Source organism: Mauremys mutica, chromosome 3, assembly GCF_020497125.1.
Source record: "Mauremys mutica isolate MM-2020 ecotype Southern chromosome 3, ASM2049712v1, whole genome shotgun sequence".
Lineage (NCBI taxonomy): Eukaryota > Metazoa > Chordata > Testudines > Geoemydidae > Mauremys > Mauremys mutica.
This window is the reverse complement of record NC_059074.1, coordinates 843,440-865,731: the sequence shown is the minus strand read 5'-3', so window position 1 is coordinate 865,731 and position 22,292 is coordinate 843,440. Positions and strand designations below refer to the sequence as shown.

General features: G+C 54.2%; 1 pseudogene; it reads right to left on the bottom strand.

The window, feature by feature from the left end:
* Window positions 1–6,127: 6,127 nt before the first annotated feature.
* On the bottom strand, window positions 6,128–7,935 carry LOC123367516 (annotated as a pseudogene).
* Window positions 7,936–22,292: the final 14,357 nt, after the last annotated feature.

Sequence of the window (22,292 nt, the reverse complement as noted above, 5' to 3'; positions counted from 1 at the left end):
ACCACCTACACCCTGCGCAATAAAAGCTTTGTTCGTGATTGTCGCAATCCGTTGCACAGTTATGGCTATGTATGGCCACTTGTCGGTCCACGGCCATCTCGAACCTGTTTAAAGGACAAGACAGCCTCCATGTTGGACCAAGTTCTTGTTAAAGGGCAGAGAGGCTATCCTGCCCAGCAACACTGGTTGTGTATGCATTCCTTTTTTTTACTGGGTCATCTAAGTGTCGGGCTAGTGCCGTGTGCAGAGACCTGATCCTGCCCAGCAACTTGTGATGTCATGTGCAACATTTTGGTGCTGTGTGCATTTTTCCCGCTCTTTTTGGGCCCGGTTATCTAAGGGACAAACTTGTTTACTCAACTACCCCAGTGTGCCGTGTGCAAATCCTGCTGGCGTGGGGTGGCAACAGCTCGTAACCTGGAGGGAGGGGGAACCAGGGAGCCAATCAGAGACCGACACAAGGGAATGAGACCTTTCGATAAAACTAGGTTCCCCCCCAGAAAAATCTTGTCTTGACCATCGTCTTCTTTGGTGGAGTATCCGCGTGTTAGCTGAGGGTCTGATCAACCTTACAGCCAGGGTCTCTTCCCGGTATAGAGCTCTCATGTCGTGTCGTTTAACTTCATTTAGTGGATTTATCTTTTGGATCTATTTTTTGGTTTTTGGATTTTTCGCTTTGGACTTGGTCCCGGTCGGCTCATCATGCTCCTGGTGTCTGTTCTGCTGGTCAGCTGCTCCTGGAGTGCGGTATTTGTCTTTTAATTTCTGGCAGTTAGTCTAGTTAGCCTCTCATTTTTCCCTTTCCCAAATTGGTACCAGCCCCAAACAATTGCACATTTGCACACTTGTACATTTGCACATTTGCCTAGCTAGCTTGTTTAATCGTTATAATTGTTATTGAATTGTTAATTGCAAACTGTTTATGTGAATGAATCACTGCTCTGTCTGTGTCCAGTACGTGTGTGTTTAAACTCGGGAGCTGTCTCTACTTAGAGAGTAGCTGACCAAGGGGGTCCAGTCCCCGCGGTCTGAGTGAGTGGAATCTGCCCAGCTGCAGCCGCACCACTCTCTGGATTTATCCTCTGGGTGAACGCAAGGGTGGCTGAGGCAGTGGCCCGTGGGTCTCTTTCTCTGTGTTTCACCGGGCACCGCCCTGACGAACCCGATTCCTACCTTGAGAGATTGGTGTGCCTGTCTATTTGGTGGTGTGGAGAGCAGTATACAGTATATTGTTATTGGTTTAAATTTGCTTGCATTGTTTATTTGAGTCCCAGTTGGGAATTGCCTCCTCCCCCGGCCCAAGGTGTAAAGAAATCCCTAAATAAACGCAGCCACTTGGCTTTTCAGTATTACCCTGGTCCTGCCTATCTTTTCCTCACTCAATACCAAGCTTGAACGAACCCCCAGCTAATTCAGACAGTGATCAGCGTAGGCTCCAGGCAGTAATCCAACAGCAGAACAAGATCAATCGCCAGCAATGGGAAGAGGACTCCCTTCAAAAGCAGGCACTCCAGGATAGCCTTCGAGGACAAACTCTTCTTTTTCAAAGTATTGAACTGGTCTTGTCTCTTGCTGTTAGTAAATCAAACCCTTGTAAAAATGTTTCTGCTTGGGAGGAGGCTTATAGAACAGGGCCTTTATTCGGTGCCATTTGTGGCCCTGTAAGTATTAAAAACCATTGTATGGCTCAAGTGAAGTATATGATGCGTGAGGGGTGGCTTCACTTTAAAAAATCCTTAATTAATAATACAAATTCTGAGGAAGCGTCGGTGGACAATAGATGTGTAGGTATCCCGCAAAAATTCAGAGACCCCTCATTTTTGCTGTTGTCCCCCACATGTTCCTTGCGTAGTCAGTCGGTGATATTTCGGCCAGCTGAAAGTGTGGCTTGCATTAATCGGTCCTACTGTTATCATTTTCAGCTGGGAACAGTCATTAACTCTACTTGGGTTCACGGTGCACTCGATTCTGTTGAACTCCAGGTGCACCTGTCTGTCAAAATTAGAAGAAATTGTCCAAAAATTCTCTGAAATTGACCTAGCAATAATTCGGCTGGGCAATGTTATTTCTGTCCTCCTTAATGTCTCACAAAATCGCTACCAGGAGCTAACCCTGGTAATCCCTCCCTCTTCGCGGTCGGAAGATGCAGTAATTATTCCCTGGTTAGAGGAAATAGGAAGATTTGTCTGTTCAGTAAAACAGGACATAAAAGGAACGACTTATCAGGTGATTGGAATTCCTGAAAGACTGCTACATATAGTAGAGGAGTGGGGCCCACATATCCTCCGCCCACTCCGGCGCCTGGTCTGGCTCGTCCTTCTCAAGCGCGGCGGGGAGCCAGGACGCCTCCCTACACCTTCCCTTTGAATATACCAACAGCAAGCATGCGTGCATGAATAGCTCCATATTTGAAGACTGGTTCCATAAAACTGTTGTGCCAGCCGTTCGGGCTCATTTGCGAAAAGTGAAGCAGGAGGAAAAAGCTCTCCTCCTGCTGGATAATTGCCCTGCCCACCCCCCAGCAGAAAAACTTGTCAGTCGTGACGGCAAGATTAAAGTCTCTTATCTCCCGAAGAACACTACATCAGAAATCCAGGCAATCCTGGACCAAGGCATCATATCGGTATTTAAACAAAACTATCGTCAGGAAATGATCAAGCTGATGGTAGCGGGTAACGACTCCTCTGTCCACACATCACTGGCATCACTCAACTTGAAAGAAATCTGTCACCTCGGCAGGAAAGCCTGGGATGCTCTCTCTGCTCGTTGCATTGAACGGTGCTGGATAGAGGGTCTTGGTCCAGCTTTTCCATCATCTACACGATGTGTTGGTGGACGTGTGGAACCAGAGGGGCTTGTGCTTTGCCTCCCTGTCTGCGCTGTGATTTCTTCCCCTTTTTGATCCTGCTGCCCACCGCTTGTTGGCAGATTGGCTTGTTTTGAAAGCCAGGTTGCTTATTTATCTTGGGGGAGCTCTGAGGGAGCTCCTGGCTGGTTGCTAGGACTGAGTAGAGACTGAGCTTGGGGAGGGCTGCAGAAAGTGTCTCCAAGGAGGAAGGCCTGGGGACACAGCCCCATACCATGGCTGGACTAGAAGACCAAAGCCCAGGGAGGGCGACAGAGAAAGAGAGAGACTACTAGAGGGGTAACTGAGATACGGGCCACCGGGGCCTATACCCCAGAAGGGGTTTGTGCTGCTTAACATGCAGACAGTGGGACTCGACCAGAGTGACAAACCCGCCTGAGACCCACCAAAAGGGGTCACCAGAACTAAAGAACGCAGATACGCCCAACTAGAAGAGGGCACTCGTGACAGGTGGGTGCCCACTCCATTACAGGTGGGGAGATAAATGACTATATCTCCCGCCAAGGAGGGGACTGATAAAGGAGGCTTTCAGCCAGTAGTGAGCTGGAGCCAGTTCGCGCGAACCGGTTGTTTAATTTTGTAGCAGTTTTAGAACCGGTTGTTAAAAATTGTTACGAAAACAAACATTATAAAATGATCTTAAAACCGAATAATAGTAATCTTATAAAATGGTCTAGCAAATAATAAGTTGTTCAAAATAAACTTCAAATGCAAAGGGACGCAAAATTCTAGCAGTTAAAGAGCCGTTTCTACAACAGATAGGTCAAGATTGATGTTGCTATGTGCGTGCGCGTCTAACGTTGTCGCAGGCTGCGACTCGGTTGCATCCAAGTTCATCTTGATGCGAGACAAACGTCTAGTTTAATAAAATAATAACTTGCTTTATTCGTGCACTTGCTCAACTGTTTTCTATACAATTCAACCTGACCAGTGAGTCAGAGTCAGTCTGTTTCTAGTAAATTGCGGGTGATATTTTGGTGTGTAATACTAACTGGACTGTTATTCGAAGATTAAAGTTTTCTATTCAATATTATTTACCCTTCCTAATGAAACGCCAGAAAAGCATTAGTGAATGGTTTTCCAGTAAAACGACAGAATCATTAGTCAGTAGTTCTAGTAGTGAAAATAATTATTTAAATACTGAAAACACCAATGACAGTAATTTTGGTGATGAAACCATCTTAAATGTTGAATCATCTGAAAATGTGTCTGCAATGAAAGAGGATTTACATGATTGTGAAAATTTAGTACCCAATTGTTGGACTTCCGAGCAGGCACAATATTTTTTAAAGAAATATAATGGCTTCATAATTGAAGGCAAAAAACCTGGCTGTTCCCACTGTGCAAATATATCACATTTGGGGGTCCCTGGAGGAAAATCTTTACACATGTCTTCAGATTGGCAAAAGCGTACTATTAAAGCATCTGGAACTGATCAAAAAGTTCAGCAAGCTTCATTAAGAAAAAAAATGAAGGAACATTTTGAATCAAGCTCTCATTTGAGGGTTATAAATATTTTTAATGAATCTAAAAAAGAACCTTGTCTAATGAAAACTATTCAAGGGCTTTTGGAGCAAGGGGTGATGATAGAACAACAGAGCACAAATAATGCAGCCATTTGGCCGGTTCTGAAAGCAGATGGTAAAACCCGGAGATTAACCATTCATTTCAGACAACTCAACCAGGTAACTCCAATGACTGGCTCCAGGAGTAGCTAAATATCCAGAAGTAATAGCCTCTACTAGGGGAGGAGCTCAGTGGTGTACAGTTTTGGATTTAGCAAATGCATTCTTTGCTATACCTTTACATCCAGACACTTGGTATAAATCTACAATTACGTTCCAAGTACGGCAGTACGCCTTTACCAGAATTCCACAGCTTTCCATAATACCCCTGCCATTTCTCATACGCATGTGATTAAAATGTGGGAGAAATTGCCCAATAAGGATAACATCATATCATATGTAGATGATCTCCTTATTAGTACAAAAACTAAGGAACAAAGTCTGCAAATATTATACCAGGTTCTACAAAAAATAAAGGAAACAGGATTTATGGTTAGCCCAAAAAAGGCCCAGATATGTCAGCAACAAGTAAATTACCAGGAAGGATGGTCACCAGAGAAGCAAAGAGTGGAACTACTGCAAAAATTACCAGCCCCCCCAGATAAATCAACTTTAAGGTCATTCCTAGGGTGGACTAATTTCTCAAGAGATTTTATAAAAAATTATGCAGAAAAAGCCAGTCCGCTATTTAAGTTATTAAAGAAAGTTACTAAATGGGAATGGGGATTAGAGTAACAGTATTAGCACAGAGTGACAAGAATAACAAGCATTAGCACAGGCCCCAGCCTTAGCACACCCAACGGAAGGACAGCCTTTTGTACTTCAACTAGCTACCACCAGTACTGGAATGAGCACTGTCCTTAGACAAGACCATGGTATAGGTCTTTGATCAGTGGCATGTGCTTCTAGAATTTTAAATAGGGTAGAACGAGGGTTCACCCCTTGTGAAAAAGAGGCGTTGGCCTTGGGTTTGGCCTTTGCAACATTGGGAAGATTTAATGAGACTATCTCCACGGCTCCTAAAAACTCCCATTCCCCCATAAAATATGTATTAACAGGAAAAATTAATGATGGGCATAGCTCTAGTCTTAGTGTAAGGGGACTATTGCCCCCTTACTAATATTCAGTGGGGGTGTTCTGGCTGCTAGCTCCCAGCACTAAAAGGGGAGGGGTCGATGAGAAATCAGGACCCTGAGACTGACAGTCCCCAGGAACAATGGTGAGAGGCCAATGCTCCAGGTCAGCCTGATTGACAGGGCGGGCAGGCTAATCAAGGAGACAGAAGGCCAGGGTGGGTCCTGTCCTCCCTGTGAGCTGGAATTGCCTGGGTCAGACAGAGCCGGGCTGAGCTAAGGAGAGAGCAGGGCCCCAAGCTGAGCTGAAGAGAAGAGCCCTGCCAGATCCAGAGGGGCCAGAGCTGCAGCCAGAGAGCCAGAGACACAGTCCAGGGGGGAGCACATCCAGAGCTGGGAGCAGAGCTACAGTACTTCCTCTCGGCCTTTTTGGAAATGGGCACACGGGAGGCCGGGGTCTGCCAGAGGCCAGTGGGGATGTTGGCTACACCCTGATGGAATGGGAGCGCCACACGCCCCGGTACCGAGGAGGCGAGGACATTAAAGAGGTTATCGGAGGGCTCCTCCATCTCCTCGGCCCGGAGCTCGATATTTGCTGCCACCCTCCTAAGCAGCTTCAGTGTGGGCAGGGATGAGGGCCCAATGCCTAGTGCTCCACTACACCCAGCCATGACCCCTTGGCCTGACCCTGCCTGCAGACAGCGCCCCCCACCCACCCTGCACTGAAATCCCAGAGGAAAGATGGGGGGAGCCTGTGTGTGCTGCCCACTTGCAGTCCTGGCAGAGAGCAGCGCCGGAGGGGGAGGTGGGTGTGCGACCCTCAGGGCAAACCGTGTGTGAAGACTTCATGGCAAAGGAACGGGCATGGGGAGCAGAGGGCTCCCCATCAATAAAATTTCAACTCGAGTGGGGGGCAGGATGTCCCGCTGCCACCACGCGAACCAGGGCAAGAGGCGAGTCCCAGGCGCTTTTGGTCATTGCCTGTGGGATGCCGGGCCGCTGCGCCGGTCGATGCAGGCCAGCCCCTCACTCCTCCTCCCCAGTGCCCGCCGAGGCAGCGGGGGCCTCGCCCAGGGAGCTGGCAGGGGAGCTGCGGTGGGTGAAGCTGCTGCCGCTCTCGTTCCGCTGCTCATCTAGGGGGACAGGCTCCACCAGCGCCGAGGAGAACTTCCAGTCGCCGAAGGAGGTCCTCCACTTGGCCTCGAAGAGGCGCTGCAGCCCGATGACGGACTGGACCATCCTGGACAGCTTGTTGAACTGCTTGATCGTCCGCCAGACATCCTGGGCAAACTCCTCGGAGGAGCCGTAGGGGGGGGAAGAGCTTCTCCTACAGCCTGGCTCGGATCAGGGTCAGGTCGATGGTGTCCTGACCCTCCGTGGCGGTCGAAAGCCGGTGGAGAGGCCGACACGGCTCATGGCACAGCAGCTCCAGCAGGACACGCTCACACTTCCTCTGCTCCAAGGGGGAGAGTTTATCGGGGCCCTTGTCATCTTCCGAGGAAGAGAAGTTGGTGCCGTCCTCCTCACTGGGTGCTGGCAGTTCCTGGCACAGCAGGCACTTCCACTCCTGACTGGGGATCTCCTGCAGCACCGGGAGGTGGCAGTCCAAATGGTAGCACTGCTCACCCTGGTTACACATCACAACGGAGCCTGCCTTCCGGCACACTCTGCAGTGGGCAGCACTGGCCGCCTCCATGGCCCCCTCCTGGCTCTGGCCTGGCGTCACATCCAGACTGGAGCCGATGCTGCCACTGGGGGAGATGAGGCGGGACACAGAGACCTCGGTGGCCAGGACGTCCTGGGGCAGGACAACGGGCTTGGTGTCTCTGGGATCCTCTGCCGGAGAGTCGATTGCTGCCTCCATCTGCTCCTCCTTGACTATGGCTCCGGGCAAGATGGTGCTGGGGGGCTGGGCGGCAGCCTACTGGGCCCCACGCTCAATGACCATCAGGTTGCAGTCCTCGTTACTGTTGCCGGGGAAGACCTTGAAGACAGGCATCTGGCTGTCGGCCGTCAGGTCCAGGTCCCGTCGCTCCAGGCTCAACTGTGGCACCTTGTGCATGACATTGCCGTCCGAGGGCCTGGGCCTCTTCATTCCTGACTCGTGGGCCTCAGTGCTGTCTGCCAGGTCTCCAATGCCTTCCTCCTGAGTGTCCATGGGCTGCACAGCAGAGGATGCCAGGGTAGTGCCCTCACTGATGCCTGGGAAGGCTGGGCCCGGCGGGAGCTCGAGCACCGGCATCTGACCTCTCTGGCAGCCTCTGCTTAATTGAGCACTGGGGCCGGGCTTTTATACTTCCTGTCCCGCCCCTTGACTTCCGGGGGGTGGGGACAGGCGGCGGTGGCTCCGCCCACTCCGGCGCCTGGTCTGGCTCGTCCTTCTCAGCCACGATAGGGAGCCAGGGTGCCTCCCTACACCCCCCCCCCTCAAGGCTGGCTCCTGTACAATGGGGCCAAGCCCGTCCATACCCCCAAGGCGGGAAAGGAAGTCTGCGTTTGCGCGGTCCTTGCCAGCCCTATGGCGAACAGTGAGGGCGTAGGGCTGCAGGGCCAAGTACCACCGCTGGAGCCGCATATTGTGGTCCTTCATGCGGGCCAACCACTAAAGGGCTATGTGGTCAGTGACCAAGGTGAATGAGGCCCCAAGGAGGTAGTATCGCAGGGCGTCACATGCCCATTTTGCTGCAAGGGCTTCCTTCTCAACCACAGCATAGTTCTTCTCGCGGGGGAACAGCTTCCGGCTGATGTAGAGATATATCGCCCAGTCATGTGGGGATGAAGTACTTCCTCTCGGCCATTTTGGAAATGGGCCCAAGGGAGGCCGGGGTCTGCCAGAGGCTAGTGGGGATGTTGGCTACTCCCTGATGGAACGGGAGCGCCACACGCCCCGGTACCGAGGAGGCAAGGACATTAAAGAGGTTATCGGAGGGCTCCTCCATCTCCTCGGCCCGGAGCTCGAGATTTCCTGCCACCCTCCTAATCAGCTCCTGGTGTGCCTTGAAGTCCTCTTGAGAAGAAGGAGGCGGCACCGCAATTGAATCATCCTGCACCGAAGAGGTAGATGGCAGCCCCCAATGGCAGCGTGGGCTCGATGTCCAGGTCTGGTGCTGGGGGTTCGGTTTCGGATCTCAGGGGCTTTGGGATCTTTGCTGGAAATCCACATTTGGGCCGATCTGAGTCTAATTCCAATTGCTGCTTGGTGTCTCGCTCACCCAGCAATGGCTCCCCCGGGACGGGGGTTTGTGGAGCTGGAGGCAGAAGAACTGTGTGGGGTTTCTGGGGGGTGAGGGGTAAGCCCTGCCCATGCTGGGGTCTCTTTGTGTGCAGGTGACAGTCCAGCTCCTCCCAGACTTCACAGCTTAGGAAAGGGACCCTGCTCATGTTGAGCTTCACCCTAGGGTCTCTGTCCGGTGGGCGCAGAACAGGGACGTTAGGGATCATCTTGGCCAGCAACTCTGCAGAGGGTAGGATCCCCCAGTTGGCTCTGCAGATGCTTCTGTCGGATGTTGAAGTCTGAGCCATGGGCTGACGTCTGGTCCAGACCCATGGTCTGCTCTAGCCGGTCTCGTCTGCTGTGGGCAAGAGGCCTGGGGAGAGGCTGGTGTAACCCCCAAGGAGATGACCTAGAGTCCTGGAGCTCTGTCTGCTGGCAGCACAGGGAGGGGGAGCCAAGGCAAACTCAGAGTCTGCCCAGCAACCACTAGGGAGTGAGATGCCCCTCCCAGGGAGTTCAGGAAAGGGGAGAAGCCATTTTGGAGTCCGTCTGGAGCCAGCCAGGGCAAGGGCAGGACTGGCTGGGGGGAGCTGGGGAGTCCCAGGCCTGCATGTAGGGTTCCTCCTGAGAACAGGCCTCTAGGGACCGCACAGCAGATCCCTCAGCTGGGTTTTCCTTTCCCACTCAGGAGTCCCAATTTGTAGCATTTGCTGGGAAATTTCCCCAGCCAGGCTGAGTTCACCCTCCAGCTCCCTAGTTGAGACCAGTCACCACCTGGTCAGCTCTGCTCTGGGAAGCTGCCTGCTGGGGGTGTGACTGGAGGCTGGGCTAGGAGACGACAGTTTGGAGTTTAGTACAGTTGTGTAATCTGCACCTTGAGCCCTGCACCCCTTTGTGGGGAGGGGAGATCCTGGGACCGAAGCAGCCTGATTCCTGCTTGAGGAGGATCCCTGACAGCGGCCCCGCTGCAGTGACTGCACGCAACATCACCCTGAGGAGGGTCAGTGAGGCAGACAGAGAGCGCATGCTGCATGAAAGCCAGCACAAACCAGGGGCCTATGCAGCCATGCTCGTGAAGGCAATGGTCCCGGAATACCAGATGAGAGCCTGGCGCGGAAAAGTGTCCTACCACGGAGCACCCAATAAGCCAGCTCTCCCCAGGAACCTCCTGCAGAGGCTTTTCGATTACCTCCAGGACAGCTTCCTGGAGATCTCCGAAGAAGATGCCTGTTCCGTCCCCCTATATATAGACCTTCTTTTCGCCTAGCTTATATTCCTGTTTTGTTTAAAAATTAATGTTAATATGTTTAAATCACTTACCGACTGATCCTTCTCCTGATTCAGGGTCCGTGGTAACGGCTGGGGAGGGTTGGTAGGGGATCTCAGTGAGGGTGATGAAGAGATCCTGGCTGTTGGGGAAATCAGCGTTGTAAGCGCTGTCGCCTGCCTCGTCCTCCTCAAACCCTTCCTCATCTTCCCCGTCCGCGAACATCGCCGAGTAACTGGCTGTTACACTATCCCATTGTCAGGGTCCACAGACACTGGTGGGGCGGTTGTGGCAGACCCACCGAGAATGGCATGCAGTGCCTCATAGAAGCAGCATGTCTGGGGCTGGGCTCCGGAGCGTCCGTTTGCCGCTTTGATTTTTTGGTAGCCTTGTCTCAGCTCCTTGACTTTCACGTGGCACTGCATTGCATCCCAGCTGTATCCTCTGAGTGCCATGGCTTTGGAGACCTTCTCGTAGGTCTTTGCATTCCGTTTGTTGGAGCGCAGCTCCGAAAGCACAGACTCATCGCCCCACACAGCGATCAGATCCAGGACTTCCCGGTCAGTCCATGCTGGGGCCCTCTTTCTATTCTGAGATTGCCTGGACTCCTCTGCTGGAGAGCTCTGCATCGTTGCCAGTGCTGCTGAGCTCGCCCCGATGTCCAACCAGGAAATGAGATTCAAACTGGCCAGACAGGAAAAGGAATTCAAATTTTCCCGGGGCATTTCCTGGGTGGCTGGTCAGAGCATCCAAGCTCGGACTGCTGTCCAGAGCGTCAACAGAGTGGTGCACTGTGGGATAGCTCCCGGAGCTACTAAGGTCAATTTCCGTCCACACCTAGCCTAATTCAACATAGCCATGTCGAATTTAGCGCTACTCCCCTCGTCGGGGAGGAGTACAGAATTCGAACTAAAGAGCCCTCTATGTCGAATTAAATGGCTTCCTGGTGTGGACGGGTGCACGGTTAATTCGAATTAACGCTGCTAAATTCGAATTAAAGTCCTAGTGTAGACCAGGCCTAAGACTGTACTTTTGAGGGGGAAAATACCCTGTGGAGTTTCCTCCTAACTGATCCACTAAGGGGGAAGGACTGGTTTCCCACTCCACACCATGGAAGAAGCAGGTAGTCTAGGGTGACCAGATGAGAGGAATAAAATATTGGGACACTGGGGGGGGGAGGAGGGGCGGCAGGACTGTCCGCCGCCAGAGACCAAAAAAAAAAGCCAAGTGCTGCCAGAGGGTGATATCCTAACCAGAGATCGGTCGGGACGCAGGACAAACACCGGAAAATCTGGTCACCCTAAGCCAGTCCAACCCCCAACTTCTGCAGACACTGGATTCCCAAGCACACATGCCTAAAGGCAGATTTCTCGGTAGAACTTTGGGGGTAAGAGGAAAGGAACAGTGTGTGTCCCCTTCCCAACTGTGACCCCCAGTCAGTCCCTTCCGATCCTTTGTCTGCTCACTAGTCATGTGCAGACCCTGGGCCAGGGGAGATGGTGTCATGGAAGCAGTCAGACCATCCTCCTTTCAATGTAAAAAAAAAAATCCTGGAGAGGACTGATTCCTACTTGTCCCCTAGAAGTTAGATATGGGAAAGGCCCATTGGATCAATTAGTCTGGCACCACACGTGTGTTCTCCCCCAGGATATATCTGCTGATTTGTCCTGTTCATTTTAAATGTCCCATGTAATAAGACTTCCATCACTTCCCTTGCATAGTTGTCTACCACGCTTACATTTCTTTCTCACTCTTCTCCAGCCCCCGTGGTCCATAGCAGATCCACACTGTAACATCTGTATTGTTTTTTCATTTCTTATATCCTCCCCTTCAGAACTTGGATAACACACGCTTCACTGACAAATTGCATCTTGCTGACATTACAGGGCTAGGGCAGAGGGCTGGGGTGCCAGGGGGGGGGGTGAGGGCTCTGGCTGGGGATGAGAAGTTTGGGGCGCAGGCAGGCTACCCCGGGGCCTCTCCCCGCCAGCAGCAGTAAGCTCCGGGGAAGGGGCCCCCTCCTCCCCACCGGCAGCACACTCACCCCCACCACTGTCACTGCATGTGCTCCTCGGGCCCCTCTCAGGTCCAGGAAGCCCCCTCACCTCCCCTGCCAGGGACGTCCTTACCGGGGTGAAAGTAAGTCCAGTGACTTACCAGTACGCTGGGGCCAGCTCTGGCCCCTGGAAGGGGCGTGGCTGAGGGAGTCAGAGCCAGCCCCGGCCCACCGGGGTAGCAGCAGCAGCCCAGGGCTCTGGGGGATATTTAAAGGGCCCGGGGCTCCCCTGCTTCTACCACCTCAGCCCTGTAAATAGCCATGGGAGCCGTGAGAAAGCCGCAGGGCTCCAGCAGGTATTTAAAGGGCCAGAGTGCAGAGGCAGCTGGAGCCCCGGCCCTTTAAATAGTCCCTGGAGCCCCCCACTATCCCAGGGCTCCGGGGGCTATATAAAGGGCCCAGGGCTCCGCTGCTTCTACCGCCCTGGCCCTTTAAATAGCCGCTGGAGCCCTGGCGTAGAGGCGGTGAAGCTCCGGGGGCTGTTTAAAGGGCCGGGGCACTAGACGTTGATGCCTGGAAGCAGCAGAGCCACTGGCTTGAGGCAGGGATGCTCCAGGGCCAGGGGGGAGGCTCTCAGGGGGTAGCAAGTGGGGGCCAGGGGACACTCGAGGGAGGCGCATCGGGGCAGCAGGCAGGGCCGGGGGCAGAGAGCCAGCAGCAAACATTGGTGGAGCCGGGCCCTGAATATTGCTGGAGCCCGGACACCACAGGCCCATATAACTCACCATCCCTGGTCACTGCTGTATAAATTGCACATCTACATTAACAATCACTGTCACAGGCGCCGACTCCGTGGGGGCTCCGGTGCTCTGCACCCACCGGCAGCTTCCCTCCCACCCCCCGCAGCTCACCACCACCTCCTGCTTCTCCCCGCTCCCTACCAGCACTTGGGGGGGGGGAAATGGCGCACTTGGGGGGGAAGGCGGGGCAGGGATTTGGGGAGGGGTCCAACAGGGACAGGAAGGGGTGGAGTTAGAGTGGGAGTTAGGGGTAGGGGTGGAGTTGGGGCAGGGGCACAAGCACCACCAGCGCAGAAAAACCCCCTATGTATCAGGCCTGCACAACACGTGGCTCTCGGGCAAGCGGGGGGGGGGGGGGTGTCTGCCGTGTTCACCCCCTACCCGGGGAGAGCTCCATCTCAGAGCCCCGCGCTCCGACCACCCTGACGGTCAGAAGCGCGGCTGCTGGGGGATGGGGAACAACCTCACAGCCTGCGCGTCTGACCGTCCGGGCGGCCGGAGTGCGGCGTGCGGGGCTGTGGGCAGGGCCGGCTCTAGCATTTCTGCCGCCCCAAGCAGAAAAGAAGAGCGCTGCCCCGCCGCCACAGAGCGGCGCGGAGCACAGCCCGAGCCCCCGCTCCCCCCAAGGGGTGCGGCCCACGGCCCCTGCCCCCCGAGCGGCACGGCCCGAGTCCCCACCCGCCCCGAGGGAGGCGGCCCGCGGCCCGAGCCCCCGCCCCCCAAGGGAGGCGGAGCACCGCCCGAGGCCCCCCCCCAGCCGCGCGGCCCGGCCCGCGGTCCCAGCCCCCGCCCCCCCCGAGCGGCGTGGCCCGCCGCCCTAGTCTCTACCCCCCTGCCCCCAGAGCGGCGCGGCCCGAGCGGCCCTAGACCCTGTCTCCCCGAGCGGCCCTAAGCCCCGTCCCCCAGAGCGTCGCGGCCCTAGTCCCCACCCCCCCCAACGGCGCGGCCCGCCCTAGTCTCCGCCCCCCGCCCCCCTCAGCGGCGCGGCCGGCGGCCCTAGCCCCCGCCGAGCGGCGCAGCATACCGCCCTAGTCCCCGCCCCCCCAAGCGGCGTATCACACCGCCCAAACCTAAAACAAGAAAACTAAACCCAGATCGCCGCCCCCTCCCAAGGCGCCACCCCAAGCACGTGCTTGGTAGGCTGGTGCCTGGAGCCGGCCCTGGCTGTGGGGTCACCCCCCCGGGCAGAGGGCAAACCTGGCAGCTGCGCTTCTGAGCGGGTTTGGCCCGGGGACACCGACCTCACAGTCCCGCACGCACGGACGCTGCGCTCCGACCGCCGGAACAGTCAGAAGAGCGGCACACGCGTCTCCGTCTCCCACTCCCCCCGCCTGGCGTACAGCGGGTACGTCACTTCCGGGGCTGCTGAGACGGGAAGTGCTGGGCAGGAGGCAGAGCCGGTAAGTAAGCAAGGGGAGGAGCATCCTGGGGGATGGAGCCAGGTGGTGCTCGGCTCAGAGGGGCTGGGCTCGGAGCTAGGGGTCAGGGCTTCTGGAGGATGGGGTTGGGGGGTGCTCGGCTCAGAGGGGCTGGGCTCGGAGCTAGGGGTCAGGGCTGCGGATGGATGGGATCAGGGGGGTGCTCGGCTCAGAGGGGCTGGGCTCGGAGCTAGGGGTCAGGGCTGGGGGGGCTGGGGTCGGGGGGGTGCTCGGCTCAGAGGGGCTGGGCTCGGAGCTAGGGGTCAGGGCTGCGGATGGATGGGATCAGGGGGGTGCTCGGCTCAGAGGGGCTGGGCTTGGAGCTAGGGGTCAGGGCTATGGGGGGATGGGGTCAGGGGGCTTTCCGGCTCAGAAGGGCTGGGGGGGGTGAGGTCATAGGCGGCGAGTTCTATGGGCCCGTGGAGCCCAGGCCCCACCAATAATCCTGAAGCTGGGCCCAGCTCCACCAATGTTCGGGCCCCAGGCCCTGTGCTCCGGGGGTCCCCGCGTCGCAATGCCGGGCGCTCTCACCGCAGCGGCAGCTCCCGGGAGAGCCGCCAGCCCTGGCTTGGCTCACAGCCTATTGGCCAGGAACCCCAGCCAATGGGAGCTGCCGGGGGCGGTGCCGGAGCTGCCTGGCCACACCTCCACAGCAGGGAGGGGGAGCAAGCCACTGGCAGTGCCTGAGCCGAGCAGCAGCAGGGTCTGTGCCTGTCAGACAGACTCAGCCGGCGAGCTGTGGGGGCAGCCAGACACACGGACACAGCCGGGGTTGGTGGGGACAAACAGACACAGCCAGGGGTTGTGGGACAGACAGACACAGCTGGGGGTGGTGGGGGCAGCCAGACACACGGACACAGCCGGGGTTGGTGGGGACAAACAGACACAGCCAGGGGTTGTGGGACAGACAGACACAGCTGGGGGTGGTGGGGGCAGCCAGACACACGGACACAGCCGGGGGTGGTGGGGACAGACAGACAGACACAGCCGGGGGTTGTGGGACAGACAGACAAGGACATAGCCAGGGGGTTGTGGGACAGACACACTCAGCGGGGGGGGGGGGGGCAGCCAGACACAAGGACACAGCCGGGGGTGGTGGGGACAGACAGACACAAGGACATAGCCAGGGGGTTGTGGGACAGACACAAACAGTCGGGGGTGGTGGGGACAGACAGTCAGATACAGTCAGGGGTTGTGGGACAGACAGACACAAGGACACAACCGGGCGGTTGTGGGACAGACAGACACAGCCGGGGGTGGTGGGGACAGACAAATGGAGCCGTGGGCGGGGAAAGGAGCAGCAATGGGCACCCCAGGGCTGGTATAAAATACACAGGACGGGGGGGGGGCTTCCTGAGGGGACTATAGCAACACCCCCCGCAGAGCAGACCCAGGTTGCTGCTGACTCCGCCCATCACAGCCCCCTGCCCCACAGAGACCCACACAACCCTCTGCCCCTTCGAGAGACTCCCAATGACCCCTGTGCCCCTGTCACTCCTCTCCAGAGAGCCCTCCCCTTTGTGCCAGCCCACTCCCTTCCCCCACTGCCTCCCCTCCTCCAAAGCTCCCTACAATCTCCACCTTTGCCTTCCGCCCCCCAGCCCAGCCCATTCCATTGGCCGGGAGGCTCCCAGTCTAGTGGCTATCAGGGCCCATGGGAGCTGCACATGAGGCAGGGTACCTGCCTGCAGATGCAGACCTGCCTGGCTGTGCCTCCACAGCACAGGTGAGCAAGCCCTGGTCATCATCATCATCACAGGCCCAGTAATTCTCTGGATATTTAATTTCACTGAGGCAAAATGTGTGCAATTTTATGGGTTGAATGATTGAATGACATAATACCCACCTGCCCGCATTGTCCATCACTAAGTCAAGTCATTTTGTCAAGTGTTTGTTGCACAACATGGTGGTGCCTACCCCTACCTTGTGCTTCAGGGGGTGATGGGGTCCAGGGCAGCCTGTTATCCTGATTAGTAATTGGATATGTTGGCTGGCATCTTTTTTTACGTGTTTGCTCCCCCTGATGTTAGAACCTGGCTACACCACTGGGGAGGGGAGCTTTCTAGACCTATGCAGCTGGGGCTTGGGTGAATTTTGTGATACTGTGCCCCTCCCCAGCTACCACCCTGCAGTCCCCACTCCTGCACCATGCTGGGCAAGGGGCAGCCCCATCCCCAGTGAGGCTGTGGTGAGGGGTGGCAGCAGGGGAGGCCACACATGATGGCAACCTCCCCCCTCGGTACCCACCATAGGGGAGGCGAGTGGGCTTTCTGGACCTGAGAGGGACCCTAGGAGCATGTGCAGTGAACTGCAGGGGAGAGGAGGGGTCCCTCCCCTGGAGCTTGCTGCTGCCAGGGAGGATGGAGGGGAGTCCTCTTTGGCCCTAGCCCTGGGGCAGCCTGTCTGCACCCCAAGTTCCTTATCCCCAGCCCTGCCCCAGAGTCCTCACCTGACAGGAAAAACACGCAACTTAAATTTGGTGGTCAGTTTAGAGTATCATAGAATATTAGGGTTGGAAGGGGCCTCAGGAGGTCATCTAGTCCAACCTCATGCTCAAAGCAGGACCAATTCCCAACTAAATCATCGCAGCCAGGGCTTTGTCAAGCTGGGCCTTAAAAACCTCTAAGGAAGGAGATTCCAACACCTCCCTAGGTAACCCAGTCCAGTGTTTCACCACCCTCCTAGTGAAAAAGTTTTTCTTAATATCCAACCTAAACCTCCCCCACTGCAACTTGAGACCATTACTCCTTGTTCTGTCCTCTGCTACCACTGAGAACAGTCTAGATCCATCCTCTTTGTAACCCCCTATCAGGTAGTTGAAAGCAGCTATCAAATCCTCCCTCATTCTTCTCTTCTGCAGACTAAACCATCCCAGTTCCCTCAGCCTCTCCTCAGAAGTCATGTGCTCCAGCCCCCTAATCATTTTTGTTGCCCTCCACTGGATTTTCCAATTTTTCCACATCCTTCTTGCAATGTGGGGCCCAAAACTGCACGTAGTACTCTAGATGAGGCCTCACCAATGTTGAATAGAGGAGAATGATCATGTCCCTCGATCTGCTGGCAATGCCCCTACTTATACAGCCCAAAATGCTGTTAGCCTTCTTGACAAAGGCCAGAGGAGGGAGTGTTAGTGCTTGTGCGGACTTCTGGGAAGTGCATGGGGTGGAAGGGGATGCTGGGATGCTCTGGAACCACTCCTTCAAAGCCAGTCAGACTCTGGGGGAGCCTCCTCTCTGAGCAGACTGTCTCCAGGGAAAGAAGCTTACACCTTCCTGGGTCTGACCTCAGAGCATTCAGCATGCCCTTCCACACCATGCACTTTCCGCAGTGAGTCCGCCTAGGCGGGGTCCTGGGGCAGCCAGAGGTCCCTGCACCCCAACTCCGCAGTCAGATGTGACTCTCAGCCAGACTGTAAAACAGAAGGTTTATTAGATGACAGGAACACAGTTTAAACAGAGCTTGTTGGTACAGAAAACAGAACCCCTCGGTCAGGTCCATCTTGCAGGGTGGGGAGCCCAGAACCAAGTTCTGAGTCTCTCCCCATTTCCCCAGCCAACTCCAAACTGACACTCCCTCCTCTGGCCTCTGTGTCTCTTCCGGACAAGGAGGCCACCTGATCTCTTTGTCCCCAACACCTTCAGGTAGCATCTTTCAGGAGGAACTGAGGCACCCACACAGTATTCAGAGAAAATATTAAGAACATTCCCACTTCATCACAACAGGTGCAACAAAATATAATACCGTATATTGAAGTAGGCAAGTGCTGCTTCTGACTTTCCACTTTTTATTGACCCTTGTAATCTTGTGGCGCTGACGCATTGTAGCTTCATTTTATATCGGCTTACAGGGCGGGAGCGGGGGGGCACCACCATTTTGGGCCCCACCAAAAATTACACAAACCTGCCGCCTATGACAACAGCTTACCTACCATTGGTACCATATCTTTTCTGGATGGTCCCCTACTACCACTGGCATTCTTTCTCCAATGTTACACCCCTTGTTAGTAGTCCCGGTCTTGAACTGTATTTGCCTAATTGGAATGTGTGGCAGGTGTTGCTGGATAAAAAGAATGTCTGCTACATTGGAACCGCAGGCTCACATTGCCTCACAGCACCTTCTCTTGAATAGGTTACACAGAAGGTGACACTGGCGATTACAAATCTTAGTGTCAAAAGGGGGATTATGTTGGACCATATCAGGGAATTTCTGTATTAGAACCTGTGACCAAGTTCCTCCTCTACCTTGGTGGGTCCTGTGCTTATTGGCGGATTTGCTTGCCTCAGAGATCTCCCCCTCTGGTGGAACCCACAGTCTGCATCAACTCCTCCTCTGTTGGATCAGGAGTTGGGAGGTTTGGGGGGAACCCGGGCCCGCCCTCTACTCCGGGGTCCAGCCCAGGGCCCTGTGGATTGCAGCTGTCTATAGTGCCTCCTGTAGCAGCTGCATGACAGCTACAACTCCCTGGGCTACTTCCTCATGGCCTCCTCCAAACACCTTCTTTATCCTCACCACAGGACCTTCCTCCTGGTGTCTGATAACGCTTGTACTCCTTAGTCCTCCAGCAGCACAGCACAGCTCACCCTCACCCTCTCACTCTCAGCTCCTTGCGCCTCTTGCTCCTAGCTCCTCTCTCTCTGTCACACTCACACACCACAAACTGAAGTGAGCTCCTTTTTAAACCCAGGTGCCCTGCTTAGCCTGCCTTGACTGGCTGCAGGTGATCTGATCAGCCTGTCTGCCTTAATTGGTTCTAGCAGGTTCCTGATTACTCTAGCGCAGGCCCTGCTCTGGTCACTCAGGGAACAGAAAACTACTCATCCAGTGACCAGTATATTTGCCCTCTGCCAGACTCCTGGACCCACTAGTCTGGCTCTGTCACAAACCATGAAGTGTATGTGTATAACAAGTCTGAGGACAGGAGAGACAGGGGCTAAGATTGAATTCCCCACAGCTTAAACTCCAAGATACTGATAACAGAACAGGCCTCTTGCTTTCTCATTTCTGTGTCTCTCCCTCTCTCTGAGAAACATGCAAGGCCAAACTGCTAATTGTGTTAACACATTCTAAGACAGAAAGCCTGGTTCCAAAGAGTGATAAGGCTTTGCAAAAACAACTAATTGTTCTTCAAAACAGAACACAGCTTCCCACTCTTGGTAACTTTTAACTTGTTTGCTATGCATGTTGAAGTTTAAGCAGATCTGCAACATCCTGAGAGTTAAGAGAGAGTGAAGTAATAAGTGATAAATGTATGTTAAAATAGAGGATGTATGTGGATGGATCCTTGATTTAGATAAAGGATGAATGGTCAGGGAAGTGCCAGCCTAAGAATTACAACTTCAGTCTTGACTGGCCCAAAGAATGCACAGAGCGGAGATAACCGGATGACCCCCGGAGGGCAAACCGGAATCCACCCAAGGATGAAAGAATCAAAGAACAAGATAAACACCTGACAACCCTCCCGGAGCCCTCACTGCTGTGCCATCTGCATGATGGACTTATCATTTCAAACATGAGAACAGTGAGTGATTGACACTTCAAATGCAGTAACAGCACGACGAAGCAATTCCCACAGACTGGCACAGAAATAAAATCCTATAAGAACAGACTCTAAAGACTGAAAACTGAGTCTGCTTCTGCAACCACCCTCCAGGAGCATCAGATGCGCATCTGACAAGGACTTGGCTCCCACCTCGTGTGCAGGCTACCTGGCCAGTGGTCTGCCACAAACAGCCTTTAGGCTGGTAACTATAACAACTCTAAAAGCAGCAAAGCGTCCTGTGGCACCTTATAGACTAACAGATGTTTTGCAGCATGAGCTTTCGTAGGTGAATACCCACTTCGTCGGAACAGATCCAGACTAACACGGATACCCCTCTGATACTATAACAACTCTGCAGAACTTGTATGAGTGAGTGTGTGAATGAATAAGGAATCGTAGTGAAATAATATTGAATTACATATCCTGAGTTCTCGCTCTCTCTATTTACAATAAACCTGGCATTTTATCTTATCCCTCTTATAAGATCCTGTTGGTATTATTTTATTAGTCTAACAGCGACGCCAGAGGTGCTAGAGGCAACCCAACGGATACCACTAAGGAGAAAATTTCCAGCAATTGTGCTTGGGGTGCACAAATACCTACACTGGAATGGACGTGTGCAACACATCTCAAAGAACAAGTTACAAAAGGGCTAGCAGGCTAACCCCAGGGTCTACGTTACTAGTTTGCTATACTGCAGAATGTGTATTTTTTTCATTGGTTTGATTATATAGTTATTTTCTTGGGGGTTTGTTTATACCAAATTCCAGTATATATTGTCGGGGACTCGAACCCCAACAGCGAAGTTCGTTGTCTGACCGCAGAGAGACAGGCAACACCAGCAAGGTCCGATCAAAAGTTCTTTATTGACAAGTGCACGTGTCAGTAAAGAACAGCTCGTATCTGAAGAGAACCAGCAGCCTCTTTTACAACTAAGTATAGGTTATATCAGGGGTCTCAAACATGCGGCCCTCGGAGCTCTTCCCTGCGGCCCGCGGAGCTCCCCCAGTTACTTCCTGTCGCCGCCAAACTCCCCTCACCCCCGCCCCCCTCCCCGAGTTATTTTCTGTGCCTAAGCTCCCCGCGCGCTGCTCCCCAATGTTTGGGGCCGGGTCTCTCCCCTGGCCCCACCTGCCGCCCCCACGCGCCTCCCCCCAGTGTCTACCAGCCCCCACTTGCTGCCCCCTCACCGCCCGGTAGCCTGCCCGGGAGCTCACGCTGACTCCACTCCTCCTCCGCTATGCCGGCTTCCGGCATCACCTGCTGCCGCAGGGTCCTAGCGCCCCCCTGCACTAGGGCCAGGGCAGGCTGCCCTTCCCCTAGTCCTGAGACTCTCCAATGCCCCGAGCCTCTCCAATGCCTCAAACCCCTCACCCTCAGCCCTCACCCCTGCACCCCCTCCTATCCCCAAACTCCGTCCCAAAGCCTGCACCCCCACCCCCTGCCGCAGCCTGGAGCCTGCACCGAGCACAGAGCCTGCACTCCAGACCCCCTCCCCCACCCAAACTCCCTCCCAGAGCCTTAGGCAGTAAATCTAAGTGCGTGTTTTGTCCTTTGAGTGAGGTGCATTACTGAGTATATATTTATTAAAACTGCTTGGAAATGACTTCGTCAAAAAAAAGAACACTCATGGAAGAAAAGAGAGTTTTCCAAGACAAATGGGAGAATTTATATTTTTTCACAGAGGTAAAAGATAAAATTCAATGCCTTATTTGTCAGCAAACGATTGCTGTTCCCAAGGAGTATAACGTGTGTCGGCACTATGACACGATGCACCGTGAAAAATATGATGCATTCACCGGAAAAATCCGAGAGGAAAAAGTTCAGCAACTTAAAGCAGCATTTGCCAAGCAAAGAAATTTATTTTCAGGGATTAACAAGTCTAGCGAAGATTCAGTAAGAGCAAGTTTTGTGATAAGCGAAATGATAGCTAAATCATCGCGACCTTTTACAGAAGGCTTATTCATAAAAGAATGTCTTATGAAGGCCAGTGAAATTTTATGTCCTGATAGGAAGAAAGTTTTTGAAGGCACAAGCTTGTCTGCAAATACAGTTGCCTGCAGGATAACGGATTTAGCTGATAATGTGCAAAACCAATTGATTCAAATGGCAAAAGACTTTGAAGTATTTTCAATTGCTCTTGATGAGAGTACAGATGTATCAGATACCGCACAGTGTGCAGTGTTTATTAGAGGTGTGGACTGCAATTTGAATATAACTGAAGAATTGCTAGACTTAATGCCACTGAAGGGTATCACAACGGGACGTGACATATTTCAAGGATTGGAAGAGTGCATTGAAAAAGCTGTTGGTGGCGCTTAGCACTTTCCAGGAGGGAGGGGGGAGGAGCGGGGAGCCGCGCACTTAGGGGAGGAGGTGGAGAAGAGACAGGGCAGGGGCGGGGCCTCATGGAAGGGGTGGATTGGGGGTGGGGCCAGGGGCAGCAAGGGGGCGTGTCAGTGATGCGGCCCTCGGGCCAATGCACTAGTCCTCATGTGGCCCTCGGGGTCATTTGAGTTTGAGACCCCTGGGTTATATAGACAGTTCCGTCGCG